Raw genomic sequence first — 17765 nt, 5'->3', positions numbered from 1 at the left:
AGATAGGGAAGCTGAGGCTCTGAGGGGCTTAGAAACATACCCAAAGGCACATTACCATATAAGTGATGGAGCTAACAATGATAACCAAACTTCAAAGCACCACTGGCTCAGAAGATGACTTAATCAGGAGAGTGATGAAGGACAACACAGGAAAGGAGAATGGTGTCAGGTTTTAGACAGACTTGGGTGTCCCAGTAAGCACTTTGGACTTTGTAGGTAACAAGGACTTATTGAACAATTTTAAGCAGAGGAATCAGAGTGCCCATCATTTGACAGATCTTGGAGAAATATCTGTTGAATGGACACAATCAAGCTGTGGCTTACAAGCTCTGGAGAATAGACTATGGGATTGTAGGGCTGGAGCAAGAGAGGCCAAATAGAAGGCTGGATAATAAACAAGGTGAAAAAGAGGTGAAATTTTCTAGCATGTCACAGAATCCCTAATGAGCTTTCTCTGCTTTCTTTTATTTAAAAAAAATCACGCAGACTTGAGCAAGGATGTCTATGGAATGACCCCACACGCTCCTGCACCCCACCCAACTCATCCTAGAACATTTAAAACCCATATTTCCAATATCAACAACATGAATCTTCATTCATGGAGAATTTACAGCCCACCATGGAGCCAAACAAAACTGAACTCAGATTTATGCCTCATCTTGTATACTTCCTTCTTTTCACTCTTTATCTAGCCCTTTCTGTTGGGTGCATGCGTGGCCGAACTTAGTACCTGAGTATCATGTCTCTGCTTTGCCAGGCAAGCAGTAAGCACAGGTGTTTCATATTGCTATTTGGTGGTCTTTGTCTCCTCCCAAACCTCTCAAGCTTGGACTCCAACTATTGGCACATTGGTAAATCCTGTATACCAGCCCTTCCCAATACCTTGCATGTCCCAGAATATGGTATACTTGCCCCACATTTATACATTTTTATATGTTGTTTCTTCTACCTGGAAGACTATGTCTTTACTTATTTAACTCCTGAATTTTCCATTAATCTTTAAAGATTCAAATCATGTTTTACCTTCTCTCAAGGGCCTTTCATTGGACTTGATCACTCACCTTTCAAGACCAAGATTGTCTTCCAAGACACAATGTCTTCTTGGTGCTCATGTAGACATTTCTTTAATTACACTGGTGTGCATAGAGCCTTTACACAATGCCATATTATATCATCAAGGTCTTCACATGCCTGTTCATGCATCCAACAAACATTAATTGAAAGCCTACTATGTGCTAGGCAACAGGGACTGCAATAACTTAATACTTGTGATATGGGAGCCCTCACTTCTATAAATCTATGTGGTTTCATTACATGTTTGTTTTACTATTCCATAATGTTTTTATAAGTATTAACAACTCCCTTAATAGTCTTCTCTGTATTTGTGGACAGTAGAACCTAAGCAATGTCAGGAGCATAGTAATGAAATCTTTGCTCAGTGTAAAGTGGCCTAAAATGGCTCCATTATTCTACTTTCATGCATTGTAGCTAAATACAAATTTCCCTTACAGCATCTTTATTTGTACAATTAGCTTGTTTCTGATTACAAAAGCAATATGGTGAGTGTGAATTAAGGAACAAATACAAAAACACATGTAAAAAAACTAAAGCCATCTATAATGAAAACTGTCATAAACTGAGTGGCTTATAAGCAACAAACATTTATTTTCCACAGTTCTGGAAGCTAGGAAATGCAAGATCATGACGCTGGAAAATTCAGTGTTTGCTGACAGCCCACTTCCTCATTGTACCTTCTTTGTGTCCTCACAGGGTGGAGAAAGTAAGCAAACTCTCTAGAGTCTCTTTTATAAGGTCACTAATCCATTTCACGGGAGCTCTGCTCTCATGACCTTATTAACTTCACCAACCCCACCTCCTAATACCTCCTAATATCATTGCCTCAACATATGAATTTTGGGGGGAGGGACACATACATTTATACAATAGCAATGCAGATAGTCTATGCCTTCATTGGAATGGTGTCTACATGGAGGTAGACAACATCAAAGCTCACTGAACTATACATTTAAAATCCATACACTTTATTGCATGCAAATTATTCCTTAACTTTTTAAAGTTTAAAATATTGGAATAGAAAAGGGATTGTAAGTAAGGAGAATTAAGAGGCATAGCAAATACATTGTTTTAAAATATTTTTATTTATTTCTAGGAGAGAGAGAGAGAGACAGCTTGAGCAGGGGAGGGTCAGAGAGAGAGGGAGATACAGACTCTGAAATAGGCTCTAGGCTCCGAGCTGGCAGTCAGCACAGAGCCCGACGCAGGGCTCGAACCCATGAACCGCGAGATCATGACCTAAGCGAAAGTCAGATGCTCAACCGACTAAGCCACCCAGGCGCCCCGCAAATACATTTTTAAAAACAGATAAAAAAAATAATTTTAGGGAGGTACACTTAAGTGATAGAACTAGAAAACTGCATGGAAACAATTTTTATGAAATTCAGTTACTTTAGCATGAAGAGAGAAATTTTTCTGGGTATGGAGTCATGGAGGGGTTTCTTAGGTGACTGCCAAAGTTCTATTTCTTGATGTGGGTAGTGGTTGAGAAGATGTTTGCCATATAAGTATTCATGAAATAATAATTCATTCATGAAATGTGCTTTATGCAGTTTTTTGTGTGTCTGTGTTTTATTTGATAATAAGAAGTAAGAACAATTTTTTAAAAATTAACAAAGGAGGGGCACCTGGGTGGCTCAGTTGGTTAAACAGCCGACTTCAGCTCAGGTCATGATCTCATGGTTAGTGGGATTGAGCCCTGTGTCGGGCTCTGCGCTGATAGTGCAGAGCCTGGAGCTTACTTCACATTCTGTATCTCTTTCTCTCTGCCCCTCCCCTACTTGTGCTCTCTCTCGCTCTCTCTCAAAAATAAACATATAACAAATTAAAAAACGAAACCTAGTGAACATCTATAGGATATGTTCAAGGAGAGTCTCTTGGAGAATGTGACTTTAAGATGAGGCTTGAAGGATAAAAAGAATCCAACTATATGAAGAATATGGGGAAGACCCAGGATAGGGGGCAACATTTACAAATACAGATGTGAAGAGCTGAGAACCCTGAGCGTGGGGAGCACTGGGGAGGGGTCATGACATTTGGATTCAGAGGGAAGCTTATACCATAAACACACATAAGGGCATGGGGCATGAAACATAGAGCTTGGACTTCTTTCCATATGGGAAGCTGGCTTAGTCTTGCCCTGTGCATGTATATACTAGTCCTCAGTTAAGGACTCATTAATGAAACCCATAGAACATGTGGGTCACCCCTATGCACAGCTCTCTGTTTTCTGTTGCCCTCCTGTTATGGACTAAATGTTTGCATTTCCTTAAAATCCATAAGTTGCACTCCTTATCTCCAGAATGATGATATTGGGGAGTGGGTCCTTTGGGAAGTAACTAGGCTTAGATGAAGTCATGACTGTGGGCCTCTACGATGAGATTAGTGTCATTATGAAGAGGAGAAAGCCCAGAACATTTTCTCTCTCTTTGCCATATGAAGACATAGTGAGCAGGCAGCTGTCCGCAAGCCAGGAAGAGAGTCCTCACTGGGAACTGAATCGACTGGCTCCTTTATCTAGTGCTTCCCAGCTCCCAGAACTGTGAGAAATAAATTCCTATTGTTGAAGCCACTCAGTCTATGGCATGTTGTTATGAGAGCCTGAGCTGACTAAGACACCTGTCCTGTGGATTCCAGCCACTTCGGTTGCCCCTAATTCTGATCTCTCTTCCACATCAGCTCAGAGGAGCCCTGTACTCTGCTTGCACTCTTTTCTTTTAATGTTTATTTATTTATTTTAGGAGAGAGAGAGAGAGAGAGAGAGAGTGAGTGAGGAGGGGCAGAAAGGGAGAGAGAGAAAATCCCAAGCAGGCACCTCACTGTCAGCACAGAACCCAACTCAGGCCTCAAGCTCATGAACCATGAGATCATGACCTTAGTCAAAACCAAGAGTCCAATGCTCGACTGACTGAGCCACCCAGGCATCCCTCTCCTTGCACTCTTTAAGTAGGGTCCTGGGGTGCCTGGGTGGCTCAGTCGCTTAAGCATCTGACTTCGGCTCAGGTTTGAGCCCCGTGTTGGGCTCTGTGCTGACAGCTAGCTCAGAGCCTGGAGCGTGGTTCACATTCTGTATCTTCCTCTCTCTCTGACTCTCCCCTGCTCACGCTGCTTCTCTCTCTCTCAGAAATAAATAAAACAATAAAAAAATTTTTAAACAATTTAAAAAGTGGGGTCCTGACCCCCTGTGTGGTTCTTCTCAGTCCTCACTCCAGCCTTTCAGCTTCTGGCTCCAGTATTGCCCCCACCTGAATCACCCAGACTCCTAAGCTACCCCTGATGTGGCAAGATAATTTAGGAAGATGTTTTCTCAAGTGGACAAGTCAGACAATAAAGACCATTTGAGCTCAAATAAAGAGAAAAGCAGTCCATTGTGGAACCATTAATTCCTGAGGATTATATTCATGTAACATCTTACTCTAAATCTAGTTGTGTATTAGAATCACACATATATATACATATATGTATTATACATATATACATATTATACATTATGTATAATGTATAATTGTATATTATACATGTATATTACATATTATACATGTATACACATTATACATATATACATATTATATATGTATAAGACTTATATACATATATATATAAGACTCCTAGTGACTTTAGCTTCAGCAGGTACATTTATAGATACTTTGGGAGAATCTTCATACAATCAGCCTAATCCCGAGTCCCAAACACATGCATTATTCCCCATCTGCCTCCATCCCTCAGATCCACTCCTTGCCCGTTGAAGCCTGATCCTTAACCCTGGGAGGTTGGCTCATGCAGGCTGAATCCTCTCTTGGATGTAGAGTTTTCTTGGCTTCCTGGTTAGAGATCAGAGGGCCTGGTAGCTTTTCCCAGGATACCTTCCTGTGGTTCTGATTTTGATATCGACTATTCCCTATATGGTTACAGCCAACAGTTTGCCCTTGCTGGCTTGTTAAATTTCCAGTAATTTTGTGAAGGTCATTGCTAAACATAGCCAGTATTTATAAATAAAGTATATAAAGGGGCACCTGGGTGGCTCAGTCGGTTAAGCATCTGACTCTGGATTTGGACTCAGGTCATGATCTTACAGTTGGTGAGTCCATGCCCTGCATCGGGCTCTGTGCTGACAGTGCAGAGTTTGCTTGTGATTCTTTCTCTCTCTCTCTCTGCCTCTCCTTTACTTGCTTTCTCTCTCTTTCTCAAAATAAACTTTTTTTAAAAGTACATAAAATTATAAATAAATTATATTTTAAAATAAATGCACAAACCCGTCACTCTCTAAATAGCTTTCTGCATTTATCCTGAGGTTACTTACATCTCTTGTGTTTGTGTGATGGAAATTCTGGAAAAAAGTATGTCACTCTGCATCCCTTCCTACCTCCATCTGCACTGACTTTACAGTGGTGGCTTGAAATTGGCCATCATGGGAGGATTTACTCCTTGAAAATCAGCAGATATTATAAGTAGGCTCTTTTCCCCCCTGAAGAACAGATTGCTAAAATACACCAGGAAGCAATGGTTGGTCACAACCACTGGGGGCAGCTCCTCTTCTACTCCTCCAGCTCTCAGCATACTTTGGTAGCACTGTCCCCTCCCCTTGGGCCATCTGGCTGAGGGCTGATGACAGCTTCTCCTCACAGCTAACCCCTGGATTTTTGCTGGTTCTCTTCTTCTGACCACATCTCTCAGGATAGTCCCTTCATTAAATTCACTTCTTTGAGTGCATCATCTATTTTGTACTAGATCTCTGACTGATGTCAGGGAGCCATCGCCAGAGACCAGTAGTGTTTCCAAAAGTGCCACTGATAGAAGATGAACACCATGAAGTGGGGGCATTTTTTTTAAGTTTAAAAAGATTCATTGGTCAAATAAGTTTAGGACAGAAAGGGTTTGACCAAATTAGAACTTTTTTTTCCCCTCTTTACTCAGAGACCTTAATATAGCGAATATACATTGTGAATAAGCCTTAAAACTTCCTGGATGATTTTTTTTTCTAAAATACATCTTCTGGAGGTTCCTGGGTAGCTAAGAAGCTTAAATGTCCAACTTCACCTCAGGTCATGATCTCGTGGTTCCGGTTCGTGGGGTCGAGCCTTGCGTTGGGCTCTGTGTTGACAGCTCAGAGCTTGGAACCTGCTAGGATTCTGGGTCTCCCTGTCTCTCTGTCCTCCCCCTTCTTAAAAAAATAAATAAACATTAAAAACTAAAATACATCTTCTGCAAGCAATTTTCCAAGAAACGTTCCCATGGAGTCATTGTAGAAATGCAGTATTTAGACCTACATTGGAAACTGACCTAAAAGGGAAGATTCTTTAACAGTTCTTATAGTTAAGTTTTTATTTTTTAGACAAATTGAGCTGATGCTGCCATTTTTATAAATATATGGTAACATCTTATTTAGCCACTGGCATTCTAAAAGTAAGTCCCATACACCGAAGCACAAATTTAAATGTCTAAAGCTTATTCCTGTGAGCAATGGAAATCAATTTAAACCCTTTGGGACCGGAAGCATTTTTAAAGGTACAATGGCTCTATGATGTATGTATGATGACTATTTGAAATATTTGTCAACACAATTTGGGGGTCAGTGGCTGGTGATGTGCCTCCACATTTAATGACTACAAACTCCTGGCTTTGTATTTTTAGGTGTGTGCTTTAGGTGTTTCTTCTTATTTCACTGTCAGGTTGTCAGCCTTCATTGTTGATAATTGTCAATGTGTCTAATTCTAGCTTCCCTCTCACTTCTAATCTTCTCTAACGTGAGGCTCCAGACATCCCAGCTGGCTAGAACTGTGTAAGCAGCAGCAGGGGACACTTATTCTCTGTATTCGAGTTTGATAGGCCACATAAATGGCTTCTGCAGGAGAAATGTAATAGACCGAACTTAGGCCAAAATATAAGCTAACCCAAACCTCAGTCATACCTATGGATAGCAAACTGTAAATGTAAAATGAGAAATTCCTGTAAACGGGATATATTTTGTGGAAATTAACCCTTTGGACTAAAGTGTCTAGTTTCACAAGAGACCTTTCAAAGTACAGACAACTCTTCATTATTTGGTGAAACTAAGTCTATTTTCTTGACAACAATTTTGTGAATTTCATGTCAGACAAATTAATTCTGAAGGGAAAAATAAATGTTCACTTTCTGCTTTTTTTTTTTTGGACTGGCTTTTCAAACCAGGATTGAAATCATCTCTGTGGGATGACAGCTCAGAGAACCCAAAGATCTGAAGGAGAGAGAACACAAAAATCACAAGAGAAACCCCCAGGAGCTCTGAAAAGGCACCCGCCTGAGGCAACACACACTTACATAAGCTTCCATTATGCATGAAGTTACAGAGGATTTTTGCAATGGCTCATGGGAGACCTATTTACATGGATTTTGTTACAGAAGCTAACCACATTTTGAGTCAGGCAGAGTGGTGTCTGATGTTAAATAAATAAATAAAAATGCCCTCATGAAAAAACATCTTTACCAGTCAGGAGTGGTCATTGGTGTGACTCATGACCTTGAAGCTGTATTTGGACTTGATGAGGGATAGTTGGGAGTCCAGTTCAAGAGCTGATTACAGTTATTAATTTCTAGAGAGGTGCCATTTTTTTGGTTAATGCTGGGAATGTGCAGTGAGGCATAAGTGTACGCACGCGCACATACACGCACAGACAGAAATATTTATTTTTCTTTGTCTTATTTTTATGTACTATTTATTTTGGGGAAGAATTTTGAAACAGCTTCAGTTGGTTGAAGGAGATTGCTTTCTTAAAAGTTGATATTCACCTTCTGGGTGAAAGGAATCTAATTTAGACCACACACAAAGAAAATTGAGTTAAGGCTGGTTAGGATGGATATAATAATGATAATGACCACTACTATTTATCAGCTTTTTATAATGAGCAGTTTACTAGATATTTTATATTCCTTTATATTCATAATCCTTAGCACAGTCCTGTGTTAGCCCCATTTTACAGATAGACAAACAGTCATATGAATCAGGTTTCCACATCAGTGAAGTGGTAGAGCTGGGATTAAAACCTCAGATCCCTCGGAATCCCTCCTTTGCTTAATCGGTCCCTCCAGTCTGTCACATTGTAGGCACATGGACTCAAGCATTAACACCTCAGTTCCGGATGAGAGCCATGGCCCCTTACCTGGCTGCTGCACAGCTGGCTTTCCCATCTATGATCTGATAGCTGTAGCGTGGCTGTATTATCTCCCTAAAGCTCAGTTCTCCTTCGTTAAAATTCCACCCTCTGCACATGGAGCCTGATCTCGGTAACCTGACAGTCAGAGACATCCAGGACTTGACTCCAACCACTTTTCTGTTTTCATTTCCCATCTTTTCTTACCGCATTCCTGTGCTTCAGCTGTGTTAAAGTATTTGGCTTCCCTGTCCAACCTAGATTCATCCTACGGGTACCATTTTCTCCACCTACAATGTCTTCTGCCATGTCTACATACCTAAATTTTACCTGCCCTGCATGGCCAAGTGGTCATGCATGAAACCTCCTCTGATCCTTCCCTCCTTTGACCTCCTGTGACAATTTGCATATGCATCTTTTTTGGGCTTTATCACTGAGTACCCAGAGCCCCAATCTTTTAGTGACCAATTCCCATCTTGATACACTACAGGGGGCCATGGCCATGCCTGTCACGTTCAGCACACAAATCTCATCTTCACATTCAGTATATAGTAAGTACCTAATAAATAACTGTTACATGGATGAAAAGATTGTTTTATTGTGGACGTAACTCTTTTTGTTGAAATGTAACCTATATACATAAAAAAGAGAAAATGATATGCAGAGTGATTCTTACAAATAAACATATCCAAGAAACTGAGACCCATGTCAAGAAATTGAATATTAAATGCATCCCTGTAAGCTCTCCTTTTTCCTTCTACTTACTTCCTCTTCCCCAAATTTAGCCACTGTTACGACATCTAATACCACCGATTAATGTGACTGTTTTTAAATTTTATGTAATATACTTGCACATATGTATTCTCTGGTGTCTGGCTCCATACTATGTTTAAGAGATTTATCCAAGTGGTCACATGTGGCTGTAGTTTGTTTATTTTCATTGCCAAATAATAATCCACTGTATAAATATACTTAGGTTTATTCATTCATTCTATTCTTGATGGGCATTTGAGTTGAGACAGTGAGTCTTTTTTTTTAATTTTTTAATGTTTATTTATTTATTTAACATTTTATTTATTTCTGAGAGAGACACACACAGTGTGAGCAGGGGAGGGTCAGAGAGAGAGGGAGACACAGAATCTGAAGCAGACTCCAGGCTCTGAGCTGTCAACACAGAGCCTGATGCAGGGCTTGAACCCATGAGCCGTGAGATCATGACCTGAGCTGAAGTCGAACGCTTAACTGACTGAGCCACCCAGGCACCCCAAGACATTGAGTCTTGATGGACACTCTGGTTTGGGACTATTACAAATAATGCTGCTATGAACATTCTTCCATAATATTTGTGTTTTAGTAATGATTATGGTATTGAGTACAACACAAGCCAAATTGATTTCAGACAAAATTGTAATATACATGAGTAGTTAAAATATTTCCAATATTGTGTTAGAAAATGAACAGCATTAGTGTAAGCGAAAGGATTACTGAAATAGAAATTCAACACCCAATCAAAAGGGTTTTAAATACCAAGGCATCTGAGAGTTAGCATAAGCCCATGCATGAACGCCTGCAAGGTAATGATGGTAAGAAAGAGACCCTCAGAGCTGTCTGAGATCATGTTCTGTGCAGTAAAAAATATGCCTGCATGTCATTCGGTACACACATCAAACTGAAATTCCACTCAAAGACAAATCATATATTGTTTCAGTTACATCTTAATCACTATTAGTGAGAGAGAGATTCCTGCTCCAGGGTTGTGGGAATGGGTGCCCACTAGATGCATGAGGACCAGTAGGAGTTTATTGAGCACATATATTCACAGCCTGGAGTAGGAGTATGGACTCTGCGGGACCACTCAGGGGCTGCCCTCAGGAACAGTTACACAATTAGGGGCTGTGAGATAGGCTTTGTAGTATCAAGAGGGTGGGGTGACCCTTGGTTCCCACGGGAGGATGTAATTGGCTTGTTTAAATAATTCTGTGGCCTGGGCCACCTGGGTGGCCCAGGCAGTTTAGTACCTGACTTTTGATTTCAGCTCAGGTTATGATCTCACAGTTGTGGTTTTGAGCCCTGCACCAGGCTCTCCACTTACAGCTTGGAACCTGCCTGGGGTTCTCTTCCACTCTCTCTCTCAAAATAAATAAACTTTAAAAAATATTTAGATAATTCTGTGGCTGAGAGGAAACAACCCACTGCTCAGAGATAAGTGGTAATAGTGCCTGATCTCTGGGCAAGAGAGACTATGTGGCAGGGAACCCTATTCACAGGAGCAGAGAGGGGAAGTAACCTGCATTTAAGCACTCCCAGCCCTCCTTTTTGCACTAGATGTTAATGCAGCACATAATATTGGGCCCTAATATTAGGCACTATACCATGAAGAACGTTGAGGACAGGACCCAAGTTGTGATCAATATCAGCAGCAAAATCTAGTAGGAGATGTCCCCTCCAGGGACCCCAGATAAGAGTTTTTTAAGGGTAATTTAAAAATGTTTCTAAAAATTTCAGTGCTTTATATTCTTGCCCTTCAAAGTTTATCTGAATGGTTTCCTCCTTACCCTCTCACCTAAAGAGGCCAGGTAAGTGCTATGAGCAAAAAATATAACTTTAGTTTCTACTAATGGAGAACATGAGTGTGTGTGTGTGTGTGTGTGTGTGTGTGTAGAACTTGAGTGTGCGTGTGTGTGTATGTGTGTGTGAGAGAGACAGAGAGAGAATTTAATAAATATATTTTAAGTTGATTACCGTGGATTTGGTATACATCCTGTGTCCTCACTATGAGGTTTTTTTCACATAATAATTATAGTGCTATTTTATGTCTTTGCCTTTGATCTTAGACATTGTTAATAAGTGTATTGAGGGGAAAGAAACAACAACCTTGTTTATCTTCATGTTTTCTCCAGGACTTCGGAGAGTAGTTCTGGTCTGAAAATGAATGTCAGTTCAAGATGTAGGGCAGACCATAGTGTAGGCAGATGCTTAGCAGATGCTGCGATATATGGCCCCAGTGGTGATAGAACCTTCCAGTGTGGTCCATGGGTCAAACTGCATAGGAGCTTGTTAGCAATGCCATCCTTCCTGGGGGTCCACAGACCTACTGAGTCAGAAGGTCCGGAGGTGATTTATGCTCTCATTAAAGTTGGAGAAGCATTGACGTAGGAGACTGTCCTCTCATGGGGACACCTTCTCATTGCTGTCAGGACAGCTTCCTTCATGATTCAGGATGTTCCCTGAAAACAAGGAGATGCTGAGGAAGCTGACATGTCTTTCCACCCCATCCACACCACTCTGGTGTAATTGAAAAAGAATTGAACAAGACCCAAAGATTTCATCAGCGTATGCATTGAATTTCTCCCTTTAAACAAAAAAAGAAAAAGAAAATGGCTTGGGAAAAGGCAACAGGAGAAGGAGACATGAAGAAACTTCTGGTCGCCACTAGTGAGGATGCAATCCTGCCTTTCGATGTCCCCATGCCTGGGATTTGATGCTTGTAAAGTGAAGAAATCTTGACAGACTCGCTTCTTATTTCCACTTTTCTTTGAGTCTTACTTTTATAATGTTTTGTTTTGATTTGGATAGTGTCTGGCTCCAAGATATTTGGTGTCAACCCAGAAACTTGCTGGTAGAACAAAATTAGACAAGGGAAAAGTGAGAAAACGAGAACTTGGAGGCTTTCCCTCTGGGGTAAGGAGGAGATGCTCAGAGAGCTACTCACAGGCCGCTTTTCCTTTTGCCCAAAACTTGGTCTCCCAATGCAAAAGTGTACCTCTGATTCATCCTGCTCATGATAAGGTCAGTCTTTATGGAAGCGCCAGATTGTAGCATGAAGGTTCTAGAAAAACCTCTCCGGGTCCTATGCTCCAGCACGTCCTCAACTTCAGCTATTTGAGAAACAGCCATGTATATTTTTGGTCATGTCAGCATTGCAGTTTTACTATCATTTACCCAATACTTTTCTTTCTTTTTTTTTTTTTTAATGTTTTATTTATTTCTAGGAGAGAGAGAGAGAGAGAGACAGCGTGAGCAGGGGAGGGTCAGAGAGAGAGGGAGTCACAGACTGAAGCAGGCTCCAGGCTCTGAGCTGGCAGTCAGCACAGAGCCCGACGCGGGGCTCGAACCCACGAACCGCGAGATCATTACTTAAGCGAAAGTCGGACGCTTAACCGACTAAGCCACCCAGGCGCCCCCCAATACTTTTCTTTAAATCAACTAACTTTTAAACAAATAAACCCAGGAGCATCTTGGTGGTTCAGTCGATTAAGGCTCCGACTTCAGCTCAAGTCATGATCTCATGGTCTATGAGTTTGAGCCCTGCATCAGGCTCTGTGCTGACAGCTTGGAACCTAGAACCTGCTTCAGATTCTGTGTCTTCTCTCTCTTCTCCTTCCCCACTCACACTCTGTCTCTGTCTCTCTCTCAAAAATAAATAAACGTTAAAGAAGTTTTAAACAAATAAACCTAAATAATTTCTGCATGTATTTGGAATTATTTATCAAAAAACTCATTTTAAAAGGGGGCACTTTTATTAGGCCCATGAATAGAAATTCAGAATCACTTGTTCTAAATGAGAAAAATAAATGTTAATGCAGACCTACTGTCATTAAATTCTAGCTTGATGGTGTTGCCTGATAAAGGCATGGAGCCTGAGCTCTGTCTTTGTTCAGAAAGTGGGCTGGTCGCTGCCCTCATGGATTTTACATTTTAGTGGGGAACAGAGGCAGGCAATAACAAATAAACCTAAGTATTTTTGACAGTATAGAGCAGTGGTAAGCACTATATAGAAGCCCAGGAAACAAGAATTGCCCAGCACTGTCCCCAGCTTAGACAGATGTTCAGTAATGTTTCCTACACTGTCCCCAGGGCTTTAAATATTTCCTGTAATCCTTTAGAAGACTCAGGGATAGAGGTATAATCATGCTTATTTTATAGATATTGAAAATGAGGCCCTGAGGAGTTCAGTAATTTGTGGACTCCCACTGTTAATAAGCATCAAAGTTAATACTTGGACCCAGCCTAAAGAACCTTCTATTAGATGCCCAACTTCTCCAAACACTGTTATTAACAGTCACTACTACCCCCTGGTCCTCAGAGAGGCTTTAACCATGATTATGGCACATGTATTAGAATCATGCTTGAACTCACCCTTTGTATTCTATTATCTTTGTTATCATTTCTTGTGGGAACCTGTGCTGTTGAGAAATCATGGGGCACTCACTTTAATTTATCATGATATTGAGCATCAGTAAGTTTTTTCTTGTTTTTAATATACGTGATAGTAAATTCCAGCTTTAATAACTTATGAGAGCTGCTAATACTGCCTTTCAAGTGACACTGCATTTAAGTAATACCATTCAAATTGTTCAAAGAGACGATAACCAGATCTTGTCTTATCTCCACTTGGAGAATCCTTTGGTCTGGGCCTTGCTTTGGGAAGTTATGAAAAATTTGTATGCAGAGAAAGTCTGCTTTCTTAGGAAGGAGAGTTGAGAGTCAAAATCAAGTGGGTCCAAGGCACTTGCATACTCATTCATTCATTTAATTCAAAAGTTGGCAAACTATGACCCTTAGGCTAAATCCATCCACATACCTGTTTTTGTAAATAAAGTTTTATCGGAAGATAGCCATGCCCTGTTTTTGTGTTGTTTATGGCTGCTTTTATGCTACAGTGGTAGAGCTGAATTGTAACAGACACTTAGGCTCTGCAAAGCTAAAAATATTTATTTTCTGCCTCTTTAAGGGAAGTTTGCTAATCTCTGATTAAATTAATTGTTCAGCAAACCTGTTTTGAGCACTTACTGTTAGCCACCCATAGTGCTAGATAATGATGACACAGAGATGGGTCAGAGGGACTTCCTGCCTCTGAAGCTCATGGTCAAGTGCAGCATCTGAGGTTAACTATGGAAAGAATTCTTTGTCCTGTGGAAAAAGTTAGGTGGGGCTTGAGAGACCAAAGGAGCAGGGTCATAGGATGTGGGGATGTTTACAGACTATCAAGAATATCGGGTTTAATATAGGTAATGAAGAGCCACTTGTGTTTTCAGCAGATTTGTCAGATTTACCTTTTGAGTAGTGAAGCTTGGTGGCAGTGTGAGGAAACTGTTTCATTTGTTATGTGAGTTTGTTTTAGATAACTGGTTGCACAGGACATTGTTATTTGGCATCCCCTCCCGCCCTCCCCCCATACATACCATGTTCTTGGTGATGTTGATATATTGCACACACACTTAGATGGGATGATATTAACAAGTTTCATTAACATGAATGACTAGATCATATTTACCTGAAACAAAAGTGTTTGAACCACATATACATATGAGAATTCTTAAGTAAATAATCTCAGCCCAAACTGCTCCTCTCACACTTTATGCATTTTATGGACTAACCCAACCTTGGGTATACATTTGCTTCCTTCCTCCTCATTCAGCTGAGTCTTGGTGCTCACCAGGAACCCATCTTAGGATCTCTCAGCTGAACCCCCTTGCCCACCTGTCTGCACAGTCTTTCATTCTCTGCCCTCTGCACACCCTGCCTCCTAAAAAGACAGGGGCCATCGGAAGCTGTGGTCTGTCTGTCCACCATCTACCCAAAGCACTCTTATCACTGAAACTGTCTGCTATCACTAGAAGAAAGCAAATTGATTTTTGCTGGTGCTAACATTCTCACTTTGGGGGCGGGGGGTTCTGTATTACCAGAGAGTTACTTGCTAACCCCATGGTTCCTCTTTAACTTAGACCACAGTCCAAGTCCACTGTCTTGAGGCTGTAACCCTTGGCCCAGTCCAAGGCAAAATCAGAAATGAGGAGACCAATTAGGAATCTATTGCAATACCCTGAATGAGAAATCCTGAGGGACTGAACCAAAGTAGAGGTCAGATGGAGAGGAGAGGTGGGACTCAGGAAATAAATAAGGTATATACAGCTGGCAGGATTTGGTGGGTAGTTGGGCCTAAAAGATGAGAGACAGGCTTCATGTTTCTAGCTTGAGTGTTGAGAAAGGTGGTACCATTCCAAGAAACAAAAAATATAGAAATAAAATTAGGTTTTACGGGAAGATTCGAGGTTGAATTTTGAATATGTTCTTTGAGGCATCTATGGGTATCCACGTGGAGATTCCAATTAGATACATGAGTCTGAATCTGGTGAGAAGTCATGACTAGAGATACAAATGTGGGACTTGTAGTTCATAGGAGGAAGTGAAAATTATGAACCTGAATGGGAACACCCACTGAGGATAGGCCGAGGGAGAAGAGCCAGGAAATGAGAACAGTGCTCTTGTGAACTAAAATGTCTATGGAGAACACAGAGGATGAAGTGCTCATGACAGACTGAAGAATGGGTACCAAGTAAGGAGCCCAGGGTAATTCATAGAAACATTATATACACTTTATGGTACCATGCCTTTTAACTCAAGCCAGGTTTGTATAACATGTAAAAGTGGTTTGTAATCTATAGAACATTCGAAAGATATAGGATAGTATTACAAGTTTGTAGTTTGATTTTATGTGTGCATAAATGTTTTATATGTTTTATAACTATATACGTACATATATATTTATGGATATAAATGATAGTGATATGTATAATGACTGGAGATTGAATAAAAGCAGATGAAATTTGGAGGGGCTCCAGTCATTGAGAGAAAAGGGCCCCAATAGGTAAGATCTACATTTCTTTGGGACACTCTACATTCTAGGGACTGAAGGGTGGCTAGAATTCAGGCAGGAAGCCACAGTCTTATTGGCTTGAGGGGTCACTTGGGGGCTCCGAGAATGACTAGAAACTGAAGGAGCAAAACTGGAAAGGAGGCACCCGTAAAGGAGGAAACTGTCAGATCTGCAAAAAACTCTCTTTTGGTATATGGATGACCTGGATGCATGGAGGAGATGCCAAGGAGAGGAGCAAAACTGAACAGTTATAAGTCTGTGGAAGCTGAGCAGAGTTTTAACTGTTGTCCAACACAGGGGCACAGGCTTGGGAGTTTATATCCCACCAAGCTGGAGTATCCTGGTAAAGTCTTGAGGATTTCCTTTTTCTTTCTTCTAAATCTTTTATTCTGAACTAATAATAGATGACAGGACATTGCAAAGATCAGTCCCATGTATGCTTCATTCATTTTTTCCCATGGTTGTATCTTCTGTAACTGTATCATGATGTCAAAACCAGAAAGTCAACATTACAGAATGTGTGCAGCTCAGTGGCATTTTATCACAGGTGGAGATTTATGTAACCACCTCTGCAATCAAGACACAAAACTCTTCCATCACCACAAAGAGCTCCCTCGCGCTACCCCTTTATAGTCATGCCCTCCACCACTCTCTATCTCTAATCCTGACAATAACTAACATGCTCTCAATCTCTATAATTTTGTTATTTTGAGAATATCATATATATGGAATCAGATAGCATATAGTCTTTTGAAACTGGCTTTTCTCCACTCAGCACAATGCTCTTGAGCTCCACCGAAATCATTGTGTGTTTCAATAGCTCCAATGGCTCCATTTTGTTGCTAAATAGTATTTCATTAGCCTTCCACCTAATGAAGGACAATTTTCTTGTTTCAAGTTTTCAGTTTTATTACAAATATTCAAGTATTATGTTTTATTACAAACAAAGCTGCTATGATCTCTTGTGCACACGGACATTTTCATTTCTCTGGAATAAATGTCTGAGAGTACAAATACTAAATATGGTTTTCCTTTTGAAGTACCATGATAGCCATGCTTCAGTAGTAAAATCTATGTTCCAGGGACTAAGTAACAGCCTTAAAACCTAGGAAAAAGGTGAATAAGATCACTCTAAAAAGGCTTAATAACACTCTAACAAAGCTTAAAACCAAGCCTCCACATATTCATGGTGAATGGTCAGTAACTGAACTGCCTGGAAGATAAAACAGACAATATGAATAGGCTTATATTTATAAAAGAAATTCAATCAATAATTAACCTTTCAAGGGGACCTGGGTGGCTCCGTTGGTGAAGCATATGACTTCAGCCTGGATCATGATCTCACGGTTCATGAGTTTGAGCCTCATGCCGGGCTCTGTGCTGACAGCTCAGAGCCTGAAACCTGCTTTGGAGTCTGTGACTCTCTCTCTCTTCCCCTCCCCTGCTCATGCTCTGTCTCTCAAAAAATAAGAAAATGTTAAAAAAATTTTTTTGATAACAAAAATAATTAATAATCTTCCAAAACAGGAAGCACAAGGCCCAGATGGGTCCACTGGTTTGTTCTACCAAACATTTAAAAAAGAAATGATATGGGGGAGAGGGCAAGATGGCGGAGAAGTAAGGAGCTCCGTACTTGCACTCGCGCCCATACATCACACAGAAAAGATCCGAAGACAATGGAAACCTTACAAAACCTGAGAGATTGGGAGAAAAAAGACGCAGAATCCACTGAGAGAGCCTTCTAACGTGAGTGCGAACCGGGGAAGATAAAATCGGGCCGGGATCGAAGACTCCAGGGGGGGAGGCGATCCCCCTCTGCCCTCTACGGGGAGTGAGAGGGGAAAAGGAGAGAGTCCGAAACAGAAAAACCTCCGCACGGGGGAGAAAAACCTCCATTGGAAAGA

The sequence above is a fragment of the Hyaena hyaena genome, unplaced genomic scaffold (genome assembly GCF_003009895.1).
Source record: "Hyaena hyaena isolate Hyena2069 unplaced genomic scaffold, ASM300989v1 scaffold_329, whole genome shotgun sequence".
NCBI classification, from domain to species: Eukaryota; Metazoa; Chordata; class Mammalia; order Carnivora; family Hyaenidae; genus Hyaena; species Hyaena hyaena.
This window is presented reverse-complemented; position numbering follows the sequence as displayed.